General features: G+C 35.6%; 1 protein-coding gene across 23 annotated transcripts in view; it reads left to right on the plus strand.

Annotated features, from left to right (window-relative positions):
* BAZ2B (bromodomain adjacent to zinc finger domain 2B) overlaps positions 1 to 20,821 on the plus strand; it is a 382,453-nt gene that overhangs the window by 203,690 nt on the left and 157,942 nt on the right. The gene's annotated exons all lie outside the window — the stretch shown is intronic.

Below are 20,821 nucleotides of genomic sequence, written 5' to 3' on the forward strand. Positions count from 1 at the left end.
TATCTCTCCTCCTAAGATGCTGAGACCTTGGGGATCATAATGCAAGCTTTTTGGAGTCATGTAAATTATAAAACCCCAGAGGTTGAGGGCATGAGGACTTTATAATTAATGAAGAATGCATTTTAACTCATGTACTTATTTTGTCTGATGGAAACCATTTTTTGTTTGCTTCTTGGCTGTTTTCTAGGGAAATGAATTTGATAAATAGTTGTGTTTGGGGCTGGAAAAGCAATATTCTCTGAGGTGCCAGTGGGTATATTCACTGGAAAAGTGACATAGATTGTTCTACATAGGTTGTTCTACTTCAGGAGGGAATAGAAATATAGGTGTTCATTGAAACAATTTACTTTTGAGGTAATGATGCCATATTTTAAAACCTTAACACTTTTGCCTTTAGGTTAAAATATGAGTTGTTTCTTAAATTTCATGTGAGTTAATGCTGTTTACATTTATGTTATGTTGTAAAGTCACTATTAGGAGCAAGTCATTCAAAGATTCTGCAGGCAAGAAATATTTTAGCAAAAACATGTTACACAATTTTAAAAGTATTGATGTAAAACCAACCAATTTGTGGATCGAAATAGTCTATTAGCCTAAAAGGTCATTTTTAAGTATCTACTAATGATGTAGGTAGGAAATTTACCTAGCCTTTACATTTCTGTTCTTTAAATATGACTTTACTTCATATGTGCTGTTTTATTCATTTCTCTTATTTCAAGATCACTGTAATCATTAAATAAGCTTTAAATATTTTTCAATTACAGTTTACTTTTAGTATTATTTTGTATTGGTTTCAGGTGAATAGCATGTAGTAATTCGACAATCACATGCATACTTTATGAAGTGTTCCCCTGATATTTCCAGCACCCACCTGGTACCATACATAGTTAATGCAGTATTATTGACTGTATTCCCTGTGCTGTACTATACACATCCCTGGGACTCTTCTGTGACTTCCAGTTTGTACTTCTCAGCCACTTTACCTCTTCCACCCAGGTCCCCAAACCCAAAAACACCCTTTTTTTGTTGTAACTAAATTACCCGTGTAATTTTATATTTTAGGTAATTCTGTTAAGCTTTTAGAAGTATATATCCTGAACAATTTTTCTTTTCTCTTCCTTTTTAGATTTATTTATTTATTTATTTGTAGGGCAAGGGGCAGGGTCAGAAAAAAAGAGGTAAAGAAACATTGATGTGTGAGAGACACATAGATTGGTTTGTTGCCTTTCCCAGGCCCCCAGTCTGGGACCTGGACCCTCAGTCCAGGCATGTGCCCTGACTGGGAATCGAGCCAGCAACCTTTAGGTTCATAGGCTAGTGCTCCATCCACTGAGCCACACCAATCAGGACTGAACAATTTTTCTTAAGTATAAATAATATACATACAAGTAGTTCCCTTTTATCCTCAGTTTCACTTTTCATGGTTTGTTTCAGTTACCTATGGGTAACTGTGGTCCAAAAATATGAAATGGAAAAGTCCACAAACATTTAAAAATTGTGCACCTTTCTGAATTGCGTGTTCTAATCTCTTGCCGTCCTCTTTATGACATGACTCATCCTTTTTTCCAGCATGTCCATGCTGTACATGCTACCCCCGTTAATCACTTTGTTACCATCTCATCAGATTGACTGTTAGGTCTCCTAGTGTTTGTGTTCATCTCATAGTGCTCAAAGGACCCTTACTTTACTTAATAATGGCCCCAAAGCACAAGAGGAGTCATGCTTGCAATTCAGATATGCCAAAGAGAAATCGTAAAGTGCTTTCTTTAAGTGAAAAAGTGAAATTCTTAACTCAGTAAGGAAAGAAATCATATGCTGAGGTTAGCAAAGTCTGTAGTAAGAATGAATTTTCTATCCTTGAAATTGTGAAGGAAAAAATGTGTCCCATTTTGCTGTGAGAAAAACCATATTCACCTTATTTTTATTATAGTTTATTGTTGTAATCATCCTACTTTATTATTAACTATTGTTAATCTATTACAGTGCCTAACTTAAAAACTTTATCGTAGGTATGTATGGATAGGAAAAATAGTGCTATCTGTGGCTTCAGGCATCCACAGGGATCTTGGGAGTGTACCCCAGTGGATGGGGGGACTACTGTATGTGTTAGTATATTTCTCTCCTATTTTGTTTTATTTTTATTTTGACAATGTTTTCTCTTTGATTGAATTGAAGAAAAAGAAAAATGACTGGCCAATCAAAATATTCTGTCAGAAGTATTTTATTGCCTTTTTTAATAATTATACTGAACTAAATCGATTACATCCTGGTTAATTGGCCTGCCTGGGGCTTTAGTGTTTTCATTCTTTTTTTCCAGAATGTTTTTTCTTAATATTTGTATAGAAACTTTTACTTAATGTATTTGCACAAGTTTGAAATTTAATTATTTTTAATGATTTGACAATGGTAGAGGACGAGGTCCTGATTTGACACTGTGAGCTACTGCTTATGTTGTTTGGTAAACAAAATACAGATATTAAATATGGTCTTGATTTGATGATTTGAGCAACTAATTTAGTTTTTTAAACAAAGTATAATCAAATATTAATTCTGTAACAGGAATTTAAAAATACCAGAGATGTCAGAAGGAGGATAAAATTAATTGCTAAAAGAGTGATACAAATATGTCATATACCATGAGTTGACAATAAAAGAAGTGATATGGGAATGCTCCTTTAAGGAAAAGGGACCCAAGCTTCAAGCACTGAAGAACTTCAAACATTAAATAATTTTCATAACATCTTTATTAAAATGTAATTAACACCACACGGTTCACCCACTTAAAGTGTACAATCCAGTTGGCTTTGGTATATTACATTGTTAAGTTTTTTAAGTTGTGGTAAAAGATATAACATAACAATTGCCATTTTAATTATTTTTAAGTGTGTAATTCATTGGCATTAATTATATTTACAATGTCGTACAACCGTCATCACTATTTTCAAAGTTTTTCATTACCCCAAGCAAAACTCTCTAACTATGAAGCACTAACTCTCCATTTCATCTGCCTCCGAGCCTCTGGTAAACTTGAATCTACATCCTTTTTGTCCCCATGAATTTGCCTAATTGAGGTATTTCCTGTGAGTGAAATCATAGAGTAGTTGTCCATTTGTGTCACGTTTATTTCAATTATTGTAGTGTTTGTTTTCAAGGTTCATCCATGGTATAGCATGTACTAGAACTTCATTGTTCTTTGGGGCTCAAAAACCTGAATAAATTATAAATACATAACGTTTATTTAATCATTTATTTGTTGATGGATACTTAGATGTGCAAATATTTATTTAAGTCTCTGCTTGCATCGCTTTTGGATATGTGTGTACCTTGGAGTGGAATTGCTAGATCATGTAATTTTCTGTTTAGCTTTTTGAGAAACTGTCAAACTTTTCCATAGTGACCACATCGAGTGTTAATTTTTATTCTGACATACTATCAAGTATGTAAAAAATTTGATTAAATGGATGTTTGCTTCAGCATATACCATATACTTTTCTGGCAAGGAAAGTAGGTTTCTTTTTTCTGGAAAGGAAAAAAGAAACAGTCGTGTGTTAGGTGCGAGAACATCTGTATATCTAAAGAGCCACATTTTAAAATGAAAATTTTAATTTTTTTTAATATTTTATTTTTTATCTTTAGAGGAGAAGGGAAGGAGAGAGGGAGGGAAATATCAATGTATGGTTGTCTCCTGTGTATCCCCCACCAGGAACTGGCCTGCAACCCAGACGTGTGCCCTAACTAGGAATCGAACCATGACCCTCTGGTTCGCAGGCCTGCACTCAATCCACTGAGCTACAACAGCCAGGGCTAAAGTGAATTTTAATAAAATAATTAAGCCCTCTGGTTGTATGTAGTCCCAATTTTGCTGTGATATTTTGTAGAACATGGTCATGAAATTTCTATTTCTCAGCCTGTAGAAATATGTTGTAAAGCTGTAAGTATGGATGTTTCCACAAGTAATTGGTATAACTTACATTATTTCTGCCCAGTTTAAAGATATTTATTTTTTAGTTTCCCTTTTGTACTATAAAATAAAATCACTTTATTATATATAACTAGAAAATATTCTCAATATATTCTTTTCATTTTATACTTATTTAATGTATAGTACTATACATAATGTATAGTACTTACTATACATTAACATTTATATTTTATAGGTCTGAAAGAAGGCTAGAGGCATTTTAATTGACATTTTTAAGATGACTCTTATTAGTGTAAATTCTGGAATTCAGTGTGAGTTAGGGGAATAACGTTTACTATAGATCAGTGTTCATAGATCAGTGAAGAACCACTAAGCCAAAAGACAGCCTTATTTCATTGGCTTGATAAGATCATATGTCCCAGGAAATTGATAGTAACTCTAGAATATGGAAATGTTTTGACCTAATTACAGATTTTTGTAGGAAAGATATATAATATCACAAGCACATAAACAATAATGAATTATACTTGTAGATTCAGTATGGAAATAATAATAATGGATATAATAGATCACCAGGAGAAGAATATTGTTTGAGATATCACAAAAGTAATTTCTAGAATAAAATGGAAGATTAATCAGAAGATTCCTTTGAATTTCTTACCAAAGGGTATATACACAGGAATATTCTATGCATAAGGAGTTTGAAATAGCCAACAGTTCTGAGAAAATTGACATTCGATAGTTCATGGAATCATTTTCTTTTCTTTGTTCAAACCTGAGGCAAGTTACCTTAATATTGATTTGATTCCAGTGAGTCTTCCCATACCTAAGGAGGAACTGAGAATGAAATGGTGTTTCTAAGTGATCAACAAAGGTTAGACTTGGGAAAAAGTTTTGGGAAACAAGTTTCCACATGGTTAAAAACAAAAAATAAAAAAAATAAAAACCGAAACATTAATCAGTTGATCCCAAAATTATGGTAGACTTAAATATTTGGACTATTCTACTGAAAAATTAAATAAAATATTTTAGATGTTTTTATGTGACTCTGCTGAGCTGCTAAGAAAGTAAGACTGCAAAGGGATCAAAACCTAAGTGACATAGAAAATTTAAAGAGGAGAATTAGAAGACAATATTGTTAAAATGCTTAGAACTCAAAGCGATCTGTAGATTGAGTACAATCCCTATCAATGTCCAGGTGGCTTTTTTAAAATAACAGAGATAGAGAAAACAACTCTAAAATTTGTATGGAACCACAAAAGACCATGAGTAGTCAACTCAGTCTTTAGAAAGAACAAGACTGGATATCCCGGTGTGATATCACACTTTCTAATTTCCAAATATATTTTCAAGCTACAGTTATAAAACATTATACTACTGGCATAAAGACAGACTTATAGGCCAATGGAACAGAAAAGGGAGAAATAAAACCACTGATGTTTAGTCAACTGATCTTCAGAAAGGGTGCCAAGAATACACAATTTAAAAAGTCATCTTTGTTCAACAAGCAGTGTTGAACAAACTGCATATTCACGTGCAAAAGAACAAAGTTGAACTCCTACTTTATACCATACACAAAGTAAACTCAAAATGGATTGAAGGCTTGTATGTTAGAACTAAAACTGGAAAACTCTTTAGAAAACTTGAAGGAAAAGCTTTATGACCTTGGTCTTGGCAATGATATCGTGGACATGACATCAAAAGCATTAGCAACAAAAGACAAATACATGAGTGAGGCTACATCAAACCAAAAAGCTTCTGCACAGCAAAGGAAACAGTCAGTAGAAAGATAAGGCAACTTACCAAAGGGAGAAAATATTTGTAATATTTGATACAGGGTTAATCTCCAAAATATATAAGGAACTTTTACAATACAATAGTAAAAAACCCTAGTAAACTGATTTATAGTGGGCAAAGGACTTTAAAAGACATTGTTCCAAAGAAGATGTACAAACAGCTAATAGGCATTTGAAAAAATGCTCAATATTACTAATCATCAGAGAATGCAAATTAAATTCACAATGTGATATCACCTCCCACCTTTTAAGATGGCTATTATAAAAAAAAAGACAAGTGTTGGCTAGAATATGGAGAAATGGAAACCCTTGCAATCTGTAGGAATGTAAAACGGTGCAACCATTATATAAAATAGTATAGAGGTTCCTCAGGAATTAAAAACAGAATAACCATATGATCCAGCAATTGCATTTCTGGGTGTCTATACGAAAGAATTCAGATCAGGAAACCTTGAAGACGTGTTCATTACAGCACTGTTTACAGTAGCCAAGGTGTGGTAACAACCTAAATGTCCACCAACAAATGAATGACAAAGAAAAGAAATGTAGTTAAACGAATGCAATGGAATACCAGTCAGCCTTAAAAAAGAAGAAAATTGTACAATATGCAACAACATAGGTGGATCTTGAAGACACTGTCCTAAGTAAAATAGGCCAGTCACAAAGAGACAGATATTGAATACTTAAACTTATACAGGTATGTGTATAATCACACCTACATAATCAAAGAGTGGAATGGGGATTGCCAGGGGTTAGGGGAAGGAGAAATGGAGCATAAAGTTTTAGTTAAGCAAGATGAGTACGCTCTGGAACGCTGCTATGTGACACTGTACCTGTAGGCAACAATAGTGCCTGGTATGCTTAAAAATTTAAGAAGGAGATTTTACACTGTGTTTCTATGACAATAATGTTAATTTTTTTTAGAAAAAGAAAATTTAAAGAGGGTAGAAATAAATATTGAAGTCAATGTTCATTTCAAGGTACCTGCTGAACCCTAAAGATTGGAGTATTTATTTATTTTTTTATTTGGCTGTTTAATAGTTTATAGTAGATATTTCTATTTCAAAATCTTTCTACTTACAGTTAGAAGCAATATGATCCCTTTCAAACCTCACTTTTTCTAACTTTTAAGTTTCTTCTTTTTAAAAAGTATTTGTGCCTTTAGTACAACTAACTCTTTTCTACTCTGTCTCTTCTTCGTCATCTTCTTTTATTATTTCTTTATCACTCAATTTTAGATTAGTTGTCATCTGGTAAGAAGCTTCAAATGAATCCTAGATCTAATTTGATTCCTAGTATCCTAGTGTGCTGATTAAAGAAACACACCTAATTTTCTAAAATCAAATTACTCCCTGATACAAAACCAGACACATGTTCAAATAGACTTAATGCCTTAGAACTTTCTGGAGCCAGTAGATGTGAAATGAAATTACTTTAGAGATACCACTGCTTTTTTCTAGGAAGAATATCTTTCCAAGTCTTAGTTTTCACCTAATACTTGGAATTAATATTTTTATAGATGTAATTTTGTCATTTGGTGAATTTCTTTATTGCCATTTTTTAAAATTAAATTTACTGGGGTGACATAAGTTAATAGGGTCATATAGGTTTCAAGTGTACAGTTTTATGATTCATGATCTGTATATTGCATCGTGTACCCACCTCCCAAAGTCAGATCTGCATCGTGTACCCACCTCCCAAAGTCAGATCTGCATCGTGTACACACCTCCTAAAGTCAGATCTGCATCGTGTACCCACCTCCCAAAGTCAGATCTGCATCGTGTACCCACCTCCCAAAGTCAGATCTGCATCGTGTACACACCTCCCAAAGTCAGATCGTCTTCTGTCACCACCCCCTTCCCTCTGGTAACCAGCATGCTGTTGTCTGTCAGTGTCTCTGGGTTTCCGTTTTATATCCCACATATCAGTGAGATTGTATGGTTCGTAGCTTTTTCTGACTGACTTACTTCTGTACACTTACTTCTGTTATTCTATTTCTGTTCTAGTTGTTTGCTTAGTTTGTTTTGTTTTTCTTTTAGATGGATAGAGTAATCTTTGATGTAGGCCCCTGCCTTCCATGACTTGGAATACTTCTTTCCAGCCCCTTCTTGCCTGCAAGGTTTCTTTTGACAAATCAGCTGATAGGTTTATGGGAACTCCTTTGTAGGTAACTGTCTCCTTTTCTCTTGCAGCTTTTAAGATTCTCTCCTATCTTTAATCTTGGGTAACATAATTATGTGCCTTGCTATGTGATTTCTTGGGTCCAATTTACTTTGGGACTCTCTGAGCTTCCTGTACTTCCTAGAAGTGTATTTTTTTGTCAAATTGGGGAAGTTTTCCTTTATTATTTTTTCAAATACATTTTCAATTTCTTGCTTTTCCTCTTCTCCTTTGGGCACCCCTATGATTCAAATGTTGAAATGTTTAAAGTTGTCCTGGAGGTTTCTAAGCCTCTCTTCATTTTTTTGAATTCTTGTTTCTTTCTTCGTTCTGTTCTGGTTGAATGTTACTTTTTTCTGCTCCAAATCATTGATTTGAGTCCTGGTTTCCTTCCCTTCACTGTTGGTTCCCTATATATTTTTCTTTATTTCACTTTTCATAGCCTTCACTTTTTCCTCTATTTTGTGACCACACTCAACCATTTCTATGAGCATCCTGATGACCAGTGTTTTGAACAGTGTACCTGATAGTGTACCTAACAGTGTTCCCTGCTGGGAACTGGCCTGCAACCCAGGTATGTGCCCTGACTGGGAATCGAACCTAGGTCGTTTGGTTTGCAGGCCCGCACTCAATCCACTGAGCTACAACAGCCAGGGTGCAATGTTTTAATTATAATAAAATTAGCTAACATAAATGAACTAGTAGACTGTTCATTTGAAAAGTTTGATACAAATATGGAAAAGAGCTTATGGCACAAATAGATGACTTGAATGTTAAGTTAAATTTTTAGCTTTTAACAGTTTATTAAAATTAGAAGGGGTCTTGGTGCCAAGTGAAGAATCTGTATTATGTGATTATAAATCATGCTTATTGCGTAATAGGTTAAATGTATTCATCAAGAGTGATGCTTTTGCTTTTTTTTTTTTTTTTTAAGTTTACCTTACCAGTTTGTGGAAACTCTTTGAAAAGATTTTCTGACTTACTTCCTTACGTTGGTGACTTTTGGGATTAAAGAGTTTCTCAATTTGTTAATCTTTTTGCGTGGCCATTGTACTCACTCATCAAACCAATATTTATTGAGTGTATTCTCTGTGGCAGAACTGTTTCAGGTTTCTGAAGGTACTGTAGTGAACAAAATAGATATATTAGTCAATTGTCTTGTGAGAGTGTCAGATAATAAACAAGAAAAATAAAATATTTAGTCATTTGGATGATCTAAAAGAGAATGGTGTTGGTGATATGGTGATTTTTAAATAATACGGGCAAGAAATGCCTCATGGAGAAGGCAATGTGATAAGACATTTGCACATTCTGAATTAAACTTAAAGGAGAAAGTTTAAAAAATATATTACAGAAATATTTTAAAAAGTGGAGCCTAAGCATGTGGGAAAACTATAATTTAAAGATGTTAAATTGCCTAGTGTCAGATGCTATTCATTAGTACCATATCTGGAAGTGGAATCCAGGCCTCCTTATTCCCTGTGCTTTTCTTCTCCTTGTTATTTGGCTCTTTTATTTGGGGAAAGGAAGATGTGGTGTGGTTGGTTATTGTTACCCCTTTCTGCTATTTATTTAGAGTATTTATAATCACATAATAGAAATTCAGGTTTTTATATGGATAACAAAACATAAGGCATGATAAAATTTGTTGCTTCGAAGTACAAAGTTACAGAAAACCAAAAAGGATCATTAGAGTAAGCTGATATTCATACTCACAACATAGTGAGACTGCTTCAGGATAAGGATGAAGTAACTTTTTCTACTATTATGGTAGTGGGGTTGGGTTGACTAAGAAAGACGTGGGATGCAGGACAGAGACTACTTTGAACCAACACAGAGGGTGTCCATAAAAGCATCCAGAAACACTGGAGTTAGTACACATATTAAAGTAGTTACTATTGGAGCTCTGGCTGGATGGCTCAATTCGTTGGCACATTGTCCCACATACCAAATGTTTGTGGGTTTGATCCCTGGTTGGGGTGTGTATAGAAAGCACCCCACCCTTGCTTCTCTCTCACAGTGTTTCTCTCTCTCTTTCTCCCCCTTCCTCTCTCTGAAAGCAATAAAAACGTATCCTTGGATGAGGATTAGAAACAGTAGTTATTGTTGGAAGCTAAAGTATTTTGCAAAAAATAAATGGAACCATCAGAAAAATGAGAAAGAACAAAAAATGATAGTCATGACAGAACCAGAGTAGAATCAAATAGAAATAGAGTGGGTTCAAAATTATGATCATGGTGGACAATGATCATAATTGTATGATCATTATGATCATACATAATGTATGTAATACATTATGTATGTATTACATAATGTAATACATACATTATGTATGTATTATGTATGTATTATGTACATACATAATACATATGTATTATGTATTATGTAATACATAATACATAATATGTATTATGTATTACATATTATGTAATAATATGTAATTATTACATATTAATAATGTAATATGTAATATTACATATTACATATTGTAATATGTAATATGTAATATTACATATTACAATGTAATGTAATGTAATATGTAATTACATATTACATATTATGTAATTACATATCCTTAATATATTCATTTCTGAATTTGTAGAGATAGATTAAAGAAAATGTGTAGGATTCATTGGCCAACATTTTTTCACTTCAGAAATTGAAAAATTGGTAAGGAGTTTATTTATTGACAAGTATATTTAGAAAACTTAATAAGCTATTCTTATTTTTTTATTAAAATGTGTAAGAAATGAAGATTTTAAAAAAGATTTTATTTGTTTATCTTTAGAGGGGAAGGGAAGGAGAGAGGGAGAGAAATATCAATGAATGGTTGCCTCTCGTGTGTCCCCCCCCACCCCCCCACTGGGAACTGGCCTGTAACCCAGGCATGTGCCCTGACTGGGAATTGCACCGTAATCCCTTAGTTCGCAGACCTGTGCTCAGTCCACTGAGCTACACCAGTCAGGGCGGAAATGAAGATTTTTTAAATCTTGTTTATTTTTCATTTTTTAAAAAGTGACTGACAATTGATGATAATAGATATTAACTCATAATTCCTTATCTGTGAAATTGAAATAATAATACCAGAACTTCCTACTTTAAGATTTGATCTTAGGGTAAAATGAGATCTTAGGGTATATGTGCAAACTTTTTTTTGCAAATTATCAAATTACATATAAATTTTAATGACTGTTATGAATTTTCATTCTCAGCCTTTTATTAAGGTCCTGTATTCTAGGTTATAAGGTGATAAGGTTTGAAGGTGATAAGCAGTTGTCCCTGCTTCTTAAGGATGTCACAGTATAGTAGAAAGCCAGATATGAGAATAGAAATTTGCAGTATAGTACAGTGTTATATGTGCACTAATTAGGGAATATACAAGAACAATAAGAAAGGAGTACCCAAAACTTCCTCAATGGGTTGAAATGGTTCCCCAGAGTAGGTAATGCATGAGATGAGACCTAGAATATGTATAGGAATTTGGCAGTGAATAAGAGGAGGTGGTGGGATGCAGGCTTTGAGGAAGCGTGAACATCATGTACTAAATACAGGGTATGAATGCAAGGGAGATCATGGCACATTTGATGAACGGCAAGAAGTTCAGCCACTTAGTGTGTGAGAAGTGAGTGAGACTGAGGAGGAAGTCAGAGGCCACATTAATAATGACAAAGAGAAGACCTGGCATTTTGCCATAAATGTTATGTAAAGATTCTGAAAGATTTTAAGTAGGGGAGTGGCAGGGTCAGACTTTTATATGAAAAGGATTACTGTTCTTAAAAATAGGATTACTATGGCTGTGTAGAGGACTGGAGAAAAAGAGAAGCAGACAGACTCCTTAGAAGGTGATTGCAGTATTTCCAGTAAGAGCCAATGTAGGTGTTTTTTTTTTAATTTTACAAAGATCATTTTATTTTTTAAAGTGTTTTTATTGATTATGGTATCATCATTTTCCCAATTTTTCGCTCTTTATCCCCCCTCTGCCCTGCCCTGCCAATCCTCCAGCATTCCCCTCCCCCTTAGTTCACGTCCATGGGTTGTACATATAAGTTCTTTGAGTCCTCTGTTTCCTATACCATTTTTGTCTCTGCCCACCTATTTTATTCCTGTTAATTATGCTTCTTCTTCCCTGTACCTTTCCCCCCCCATTTCCTCCCTTCCCTGACCCCACTGAAGTCCCTCCATGTGATATCCGTTTCTCTGATTCTATTCCTGTTCTAGTTGTTTGCTTAGTTTTTGTTTTTGTTGATTTTCTTTTAGGTTTATTTGTTGTCATTTTAGTGTTCATATTTTTTATCTTTTTCTTAGATAAGTCCCTTTAACATTTCATTTAATAAAGGCTTGGTGATGATGAACTCCTTGAACTTGACCTTATCTGGGAAGTACTTTATCTGTCCTTCCATTCTAAATGATAGCTTTCCTGGATAGAGTAATCTTGGATGTAGGTCCTTGCCTTTCATGACTTTAAATACTTCCTTCCAGCCCCTTCTTGCCTGTAAGGTTTCTTTTGAGAAATCAGCTAATAGTCTAATGGGCACTGCTTTGTAAGTAACTTTCTCCTTTCCTCCTGCTGCTTTTAGGATTCTCTCTTTATCTTTAATCTTGGGTAATTTACGGATGATGTGCCTTGGCGTATTCCTCTATGGGTCCAACTTCTTTGGGACTCTGGGAGCTTTCTGGACTTCCTGGAAGTCTATTTCTTTTGCTGAATTGGGGAAGTTTTCCTTCATCATTTGTTCAAGTAAGTTTTCAGTTTCTTGCTATTGTTCTTTGATGCGGATTCTGACCAGCGGTGCTGTGGATGTGACAAACAAATTCACATGGACTACAGAAATCCTGTGGAGAAAAGGGATGGTATGGCTGCTCTCTGAGTGAGAGAGCACCCTGACCCTTGTCTGGACAGGCTTTTATTGCTTTTCTGGGAGCATTGCATCAGGATGGTCCTCATTAATTATGCATACGTTTGTTTTAGGTGACTACTTTTTACACATAACAAAGAAAAGGATGTTGCTGATTAATTCTTAGGGATAACAAGGAAAAGGAACTTGCAAATGCAAAGGAAAAAGTGGCTGAACTGCAAGGAACCTCCTTGGGAGGTTTAGCACAGACTTTAGGAAGTTACTCAAAGATATGCACTAATCATGTGCTGCCTCAACTCAGGGTGAGGGAGTTTTAGGAAAAGGAAGCCTCAAAGCAGCCTAGGTATAATGCAGGCCTGGTTCCCCATGGGAAAGCCGATCTCTGGGCCTGTTGGTTTTTTGAGCCAGGGCTGAGCCACATTTACCATTGCCATGGGGGCCAGTTCCCTATAGTTCTCCTTCTGGCACCCCTATAATTTGGATATTGGAATGTTTCAGGCTGTTGCAGACATTTATGAGTCTTTCTTTGCTCTTTTGAATTCTTGTTTCTTCATTTTGTTCTGGTTGGATGTTTATTTCTTCCTTTTGTTCTAATTATTGCTTTGAGTCCTGGTTTCCTTCCTGTCACTGTTTGTTCCTTGAATATTTTGCTTTATTTCATTTTGGGTATCTTTCATTTGTTTTTTTCGTTTTTCAACCAAGCTCAGTCAGATCTGTGAGCATTTTGATTACCAGGGCTTTAAATTCTCCATCAGATAGGTTGGCTATCTCCTCATCGCTCAGCTCTCCTTCTGAAGTTTTGCTCTGTTCTTTCATTTGGGCCATATTTTTTCTTGGCTCACCTGATAAGTTGTAAGGGGTCAGGGCCTTAGGTATTCACTAGGGATTCACTAGGGTGGGGCAACCCTCTTTGCTGCACTGAGGCACTGCCTGTGGGGCAGGGGCCAGAGAGGGAACAATGCAGCTTGCCAGCTTGTTTCTAGTACACTTTCAACCAGACTCTCCTGGGAGAGTCTCCTGTGAGACTGGGAGTTTCTCCCACCCCAGCAACCCCCGCCTTAGTCCACAGTCAGCTCTGAGGCTGTTTCACTTTCAGGCAGCCCCTCCTGCATGGTCCACCACCTAGCTGCAGCCAGCCCCACTGTCCAGTCTGATCCAGTCCATCACCTTGCCTTGGTGTTTCTGAGCCAGCCTGGCCCACACATTTTGCCATCTTACTGGTTTGGTTGTTTTGGTTTATTTTTCTTTAATTCCTTGCTTGTCAGAGTTCCATGCAATTTGATTTTTCTGGTGCTTCTGGTTGTTTATTGATTTTAAACTGGTTGTTATCCTCCTTTTGGTTGTGCAAGGAAGCGAAGGGTGTCTTTCTACCTATGCCTCCATCTTGGCTGGAACCTCCCCAATGTAGGTTTTTACTAACATGAGGTAGGAATAGAGAAAAGATATTTAGAAAGCACAACCAGCAGGTGAGAGTGAATAGGTGGTGTGGTTTAGTATCTCAGGCTTATTTATCTCTATTATATCCCTCTATTATAATTGGAATGAGATTGTGGAAGAAGTCTGGTAAGTACTTAGAAATTTATAATGTTTGATAAACCTGTTAATTTTCAAACTGAATTAATATAGTTTTAATGTGTTTGTGTGTCTCTGTATGGGGAAAGAGAGAGATTCAAAATTAACCAAATGGATAAGTACTTGAGAGAGTTCGAAAGACCATACAAGGGATATTTGACATTTAGTTGTGGTTATAGAGGCTAGAATTGAGAATACTAACTTTAAAATTTTAGTAGAGTATGGATTAAATTAAATAGCATTTTACCAACATGAGAGCCAAGTATTTTTATATATAAGATTTATAAACACATAATTCACATGCTATTCAATTTACCCTTCTAAAATATACAATTCAGTCTTTAGTGCATTTACAGAGCTGTGTAACCATTATCACAGTCAACTAAGTATTCTCCTAATCCTCCTCACATCTCCAGTACCCATTAGCAGTCTCTCTCCATTTTTTTACTACCTTCCCACAGCCAAAGCAACCTCTAATCCACGTTTTGTCTCTATGGATTTGCCTTTTCTGGACCTGTAATATAAATTGAATCGTACTGTATGTGGTCATTTGTGAAAGGCTTCTTTCACTTAGTATAATGTTTTCAAAGTTCTTCAGTGTTGAAGCATTAATCAGTGTTTCATTCCTTTTTATTGCCTAATAATATTTCATTGTATGAATATACCAAATTTAATCTATCAGCTAACAGTCTTTTGGGTTATTTTCATACTCATGTACAAGTTTTAGTGAAAACATGTTTTCACTTCTCCATACTTAGGAAAAGATTTGCTGGGAGCATATGGGAATGCTATGTTTACCCTTTTGAGGAACTCAAATATTCTTATTTCGGAATGGCAAGTTTTACTTACTCTTTTTAAAATTATATTCTATTGATATACTATTACAGTCATCCCAATTTTTCCCCTTTACCTCCCCTTCATACAGCATCCTCTAAGCCTCAGGCAATCCCCAAACATTGCTCATGTCCATGGGTCATGTGTGTAAGTTCTTTGGGTGCTCCATTTCCTGTACTGTACTTTACATCCCCAGGGCTATTCTATAACTACCCATCTGTATTTCTTACTCTCCTCACCTTTTCACCCATCACCCACCCCCTCCCACCTGGCAACCATCAAAACCATCTTTGTATCCATGAGTCTGTCTGGGGTCTTCTTGTTTGCTTAGTTTGTTTTTTAGATTCAATTGTTGGTACATATGTATTTATCACCATTTTATTGTTCATAGTTTTGATCTTCCTTTTCATAAATAAGTCCCTTTAACAGTTCATATCATAATGGCTTGGTGATGATGAACTCCTTAAGTTTTTTCTTGTCTGGGAATCTCTTTATCTGCCCTTCAGTTCTAAGTGATACCTTTGCTGGGTAGAGCAATCTTGGCTGTAAGTCCCTGCTTTTCGTGATTTTGAATGATTCTTGCCAAACTCTTCTAGCCTACAAAGTTTGTTTTGAGAAATCAGCTGACAGTCCCCACTGGTTTTTGCAGCCAAAAGTTATAGGTACTAATCTTTCTGTCATTGAAACCGTGGGCTGGGGGGCCTGGTGTGGAGCTGAAACTCCTTACTCCTGAGACATCACTCCCAAATTTTTATCAATCACATGTGGCTGTGGGACCAGACTATTTTTCATCTCCACCCCTCCTACCAGTATGGATTGGTGTGGTTTCTTTAATTCCATAGTTGTCAGACTTCTATTCAACTCTATTTCTGATGGTTGTGAGTGATAGTTGTTTTACAATAGTTGTAGTTTTGTTATGTTTGTGTGAGGAGGCAAGCCATGTTTACCAGTGCCCTGAGGAACCCAGATATTCTTAACTTTGGAATATTTGAGGTGGAATATTTAGATGAGCATTTAAAGTGCAGACAGTTTTATAGTTCCAATAGGTGTCCAAGGTCTGTTTAGAGAAAGTCCAGCCATTGTTAGTGTAATCAAAACGGTTTGCACGATATTGATGTAACCTGGCAGCCTAGGAGAGTGGACTGGAATATGCATGCATGAGTAATGACAACTGCACTGTACTAGTCAGTGGGGGTGGTAGGTGCTGTTGAATGAGCATGTGTGCTGTGTGACCATTGCATTCAAGATGACTGAGCAAGTAGTACAGCAAAGAATCTACATCAAATGTTGCATTAAGCTGGAACATTGACCCATGGAAACTATTAGGACGATTCAGAAGGCTTTCAGGAACCATGCAATGAGTGCAGCGCATGATGCAGAACAAATAAAAGTGTGGCAGAATTGACACTGTTGAAAGTCCTCCACATTCCAGAAGGCCTGCAACAACCGGAACACCTGAGAATCTTGAACGTGTACAGACTGCAATCAACAAAGGTCAGCCACTGACAGTGCCAGAACTAGAATGATCTGGGAATTTCAAATACTACTGTGTCCTAGATTTTGATACAGGATCTTGCATGAAACATGTGATGGTAAAATTTGTTCCATGGCTTCTGCTACCAGAGCAGAAGGAACATTGTGCTGCAGTTGCTAATGGCTTGATTCAGACTGCTCATGCAAAGTTCTTGGGCAAAACCTCAAATCACCCAAGTGACTCAACCCCTACAGCCCAGATTTTGTGCCCTTCAACTTTAGGCTGTTCCCAAAACTAAAATTACGTTTGAAGAGGAAGAGATTTCAGACCATTGATGAGATTCAGGAAAATACAACAGGGCACCTGATATTGTTTCCAACAAAGGATTTTGCAGAGTATTTTGGACAGTGAGAGACACTGGGAGAACTGTGAGAAGTCCCAAGGTGCCTACTTTGAAGGGAACTAAGGCGTCATTGTCCTGTGTACAATGTTTCTTGTATCTTGTATCTTCTTCAGTAAATGCTTTTATTTTCATAGTATATGCTGAATACTTTCTGGACATACCTTCTCATATATGGTTCTATCATTATATAATATGTATTATTTTAGTATTCAGTAAGCTATTTGTAAAGAATGTTAATTTTCTTTTCATCTCAATGCTCAGTTTTGGAACGATTTCATTATTGAGTAGGTACTTTGTTTTACTTCACAGAAATACTAAAATAACTGGTTCTAGTTATATTCATTATTTCACTATATTGAACTGTTAATCATGCTCATGTATTTAGCACAGGCCATGTTAAGACATGTGTGGGAGTGTACTCCGGGACTTGTAGTGTGAAGGCAGGCTATTAAATTTGCTTTGAGCAGTGTTTTGGAGGGTCTTGAATCTTCCAAATAAAAACAAAGAATATTATATTAATATTGGGGTCCATCATATAGTAAGACATGGACACATTAGATGTATTCAGAAAATAATAAATTAGGAGAAAAGTGGAAGGGGCATATTTTGAAGGATAAGTTAGATAATTTGACTAAATTTTATAGTGAAGAGAATGGTAGAGGGCATTATAGTAGAGGGCATTATAGTAGAGGGCATTATTGTAACTGAAGTTTTGGAGATTGTCAGTGTCACAGAGGAGAAAACTCGGTTTCTAAATTAGTAAAAAGAGAAGTTATAGTCTGAATAAAAATTTTTGAATAATGGAAGTTATAAAATTATGTGAACATCTCAGGAAAAAAAGTTTTTTATTTTTGTTATTCAAAACTGAACTGAAATTGTCAGCGTTTATTGGAAACAAAACTTTAAATTATACTGTTCTCTACAGGTAAACTAATGATAGCACTCTTTTGAGAGGCAGGTTAACAGGGATAGTCTCATGGACTTATCAAATATCTTTTGAGGTTTACATGTGAAAAATTTGCTTGAAAATGTAAATGCTTTTGACATTTTTAACTTACTTTTGCTCACACTTCATTTATGAAAGAAACTATGTTGACTTTCAATGAGCTGTTTTCTCACTCTCGTATATTTGGTTTGGAGAAACGAAATATATTTACTTCTGAATTCTGGCCAATCGTGTAAAGTCAAAATACCTATCAGAAGTGTGCTAGATGCTGTTTTTACAGTGGCTCTTTGAAGTAGGTGTAATTAATCCAATAATACTGATTCTGAAACTATGACTCAAGAGACATAGTAGCTATGTGCTGAATTATACAGTGGGTTCATAAAGCAAAGACGGAGCAGTAAAAAGTCAATGTAATTAGTAGCCTTCTGGGTACAAGTTGAAGTGCTGTACAGTTCAGAGATAAGAAGTTGTGGTCTCACATTAGTCTGATACAGTTTTATGGATAAAGTGACTCTTGGGCTTGTATTTGGATTGTTAAAAGGGAAAAACAGATTATAGGTCAGTGGTGTAAATAGCATGAACAAAGATGAGAAGAGAGAAGATAAGATTAAACACGACATTTGTTAGGGAGTTTACTGCCTGTTCTCTTACAGTGTGAACATTAACCCACTAAAATTAAATTTAAAAGGACATATAGGAGTTTTAGGGAATGTGAGAAAATCAAAACAGGCATGTCTAAGGAAAGGAACCTGGGATTGGCCATACTTTTACCTTCTCTCTCTCGCGATCACTCAGCTTCTCTGTACATTTGCTCTTCCAACATTTTTTTCTCCAGCCCACTTTTTTGTAGCTCGCATGTTCTTAGGACCATAGCTTTTATGAGCTCCGGTCAGCAACAAGTTCCCCTGTTTCTATTCCTCACAATGTCTATGTCAGAGACAATTTTATTAGATCATAGCATCTTTTATTATTTAATATTCTTATCCTCACTCAAAAACATTTATCTTTTTCATTGTTGAGAGAGAGAGAAACAGAGAAACATTGATTAGGTTGCTTTTTCTTACATAACCAATGAGGGATCAAACCTGCATTCTGGGTGTGTAGACCTTTCGGTCTACAGGATGACACCCCAACCAACTGAGCCACACCAGCCAAGGCAGATCATAGCGTCTTTTAGATGCAGAGAATACATGTCCCGGATTTCTGTCCAGCCATTGTTTCCTTGGGTAATGTCTGGTCAGACAGCTTTGACCACAGGAGTAGGATCATGTGGCCCACTGATGAGGGTCAAGGATTACCTCAATAGCAGGAAATCCTATCTGGCGAATTAGATGGTTTATGTAGAGGAAGCCTGAATAAAGCAAGGTGGGGCATAGAGCTTCCTATCTCTTGGATGGGAGTGAAGGATGTAATTTTACCTTTATGAAAACTGTCACCATTTAAACATTACTTCAAGGCAAGGATCTTTTTTCTTTCTAGTAGTCTAGTCTATCAGTGATGCTTTGGCTCCCCAAAATCTTAGTCTCCCTCCCTTCCTTGCTTACCTCAAACCCTCACCACTGCTCTTATCCCCTAGCTTTTTCCCACAACTTTTTCTCTCTTCTGTTCCTAAAGATGAGGAGAACTGGGGGGGAAGTCTTTAGGTTTCTTAGAAGTAAGAGAAAGCAACAATAATAAGACACTCCCTAGGAGTGTCTAGGAGTAGGTTCGAAACTCGGATGTTACATATGGTATGTGAGGAGATGGATTTAAAATGGTTTTTCTCCTGTATTTGAAAAGCATTTTCTGAATTTAGTAAAACGAACAGGTACGTTTCTACTTGCTGGAATAATAAAAATTTATTGTAATTTAAATTTGGGTTATGATGAGAATAGTATAAAATGAAAAAAGTTGATAAAATTTCCAGATGAAAATTATTAGGTGAATTTTGTAAGGCAAAAACTGTGACTTCTCTTTCTATTCTGACAACTAAGCCATCATATAATTTTGTAGTAGAGGATCAATAGTGGTTATTATTGAATTAGTAACAGACCAGCTATTTCCCTTCAGGAGACAGAGAGATAGTAAATACTTCATGTATAGTAATTTTTTCTTGAAAGTATCAAGAGTCTCAAATTTCCCATTGTCTAGTTTCAGTATTAAGTTTTTAAAAATATTTCATCTTCACTTAAAATTTATATGTAGTTTTGAACACTCACCTCGGATTTTCTTTACTGCAGTATGAGATACTACCATGTGATGTCTATAGATATTAAAACTTACAGGTATAGACCAGTCGTAAATGTAGTCATTAGAAGAGATTATATAATGTCTTAAGTGTTATAAAACAATTATAAATTTGTACTTAGAACCATATTCTAAGGTGGCAGTTTATTTTCAGAAGGATTTTACTTGTTGATACTAAATATTTTTATGTTTTTCCAAGTATGAAAATATGCGTAACTTTTAATACAGATATTCCTAATCATTAGCAAAATAAAGAATAATTGTAATATCCTCTCACTGCATATCCAACTTATTTTCCTACTTCTCTTTGCTCATATATGTATATATCCACCCCCAGAGAACACCCTGTTTACCGAGTCTATGCCATCCCCCAATAGCTTATACCGCCACCCCACTTAGTTCAGCTACTTGCAAACAGCATCTGTTTAACTCAGATTTGATAAGGTTTCCATCATTGCTCCAGCCTAGTAGACTATAAACCCTAAGGTAGACGACTTAATCTAATTGTGTCATTATATCCCAAAACCTAGCGTGTGTCATGATTTAATAAATGCTATCTGAAAGGTTGAACATGTGATGTTCCCATTAATGGCTAGACTTTGTTTAATTGGTGCCACGTATAGCATGGTCGG

This window comes from Sturnira hondurensis, unplaced genomic scaffold (assembly GCF_014824575.4).
Source record: "Sturnira hondurensis isolate 20B ecotype Veracruz unplaced genomic scaffold, ASM1482457v3 Scaffold0004136, whole genome shotgun sequence".
Classification (NCBI taxonomy): Eukaryota; Metazoa; Chordata; class Mammalia; order Chiroptera; family Phyllostomidae; genus Sturnira; species Sturnira hondurensis.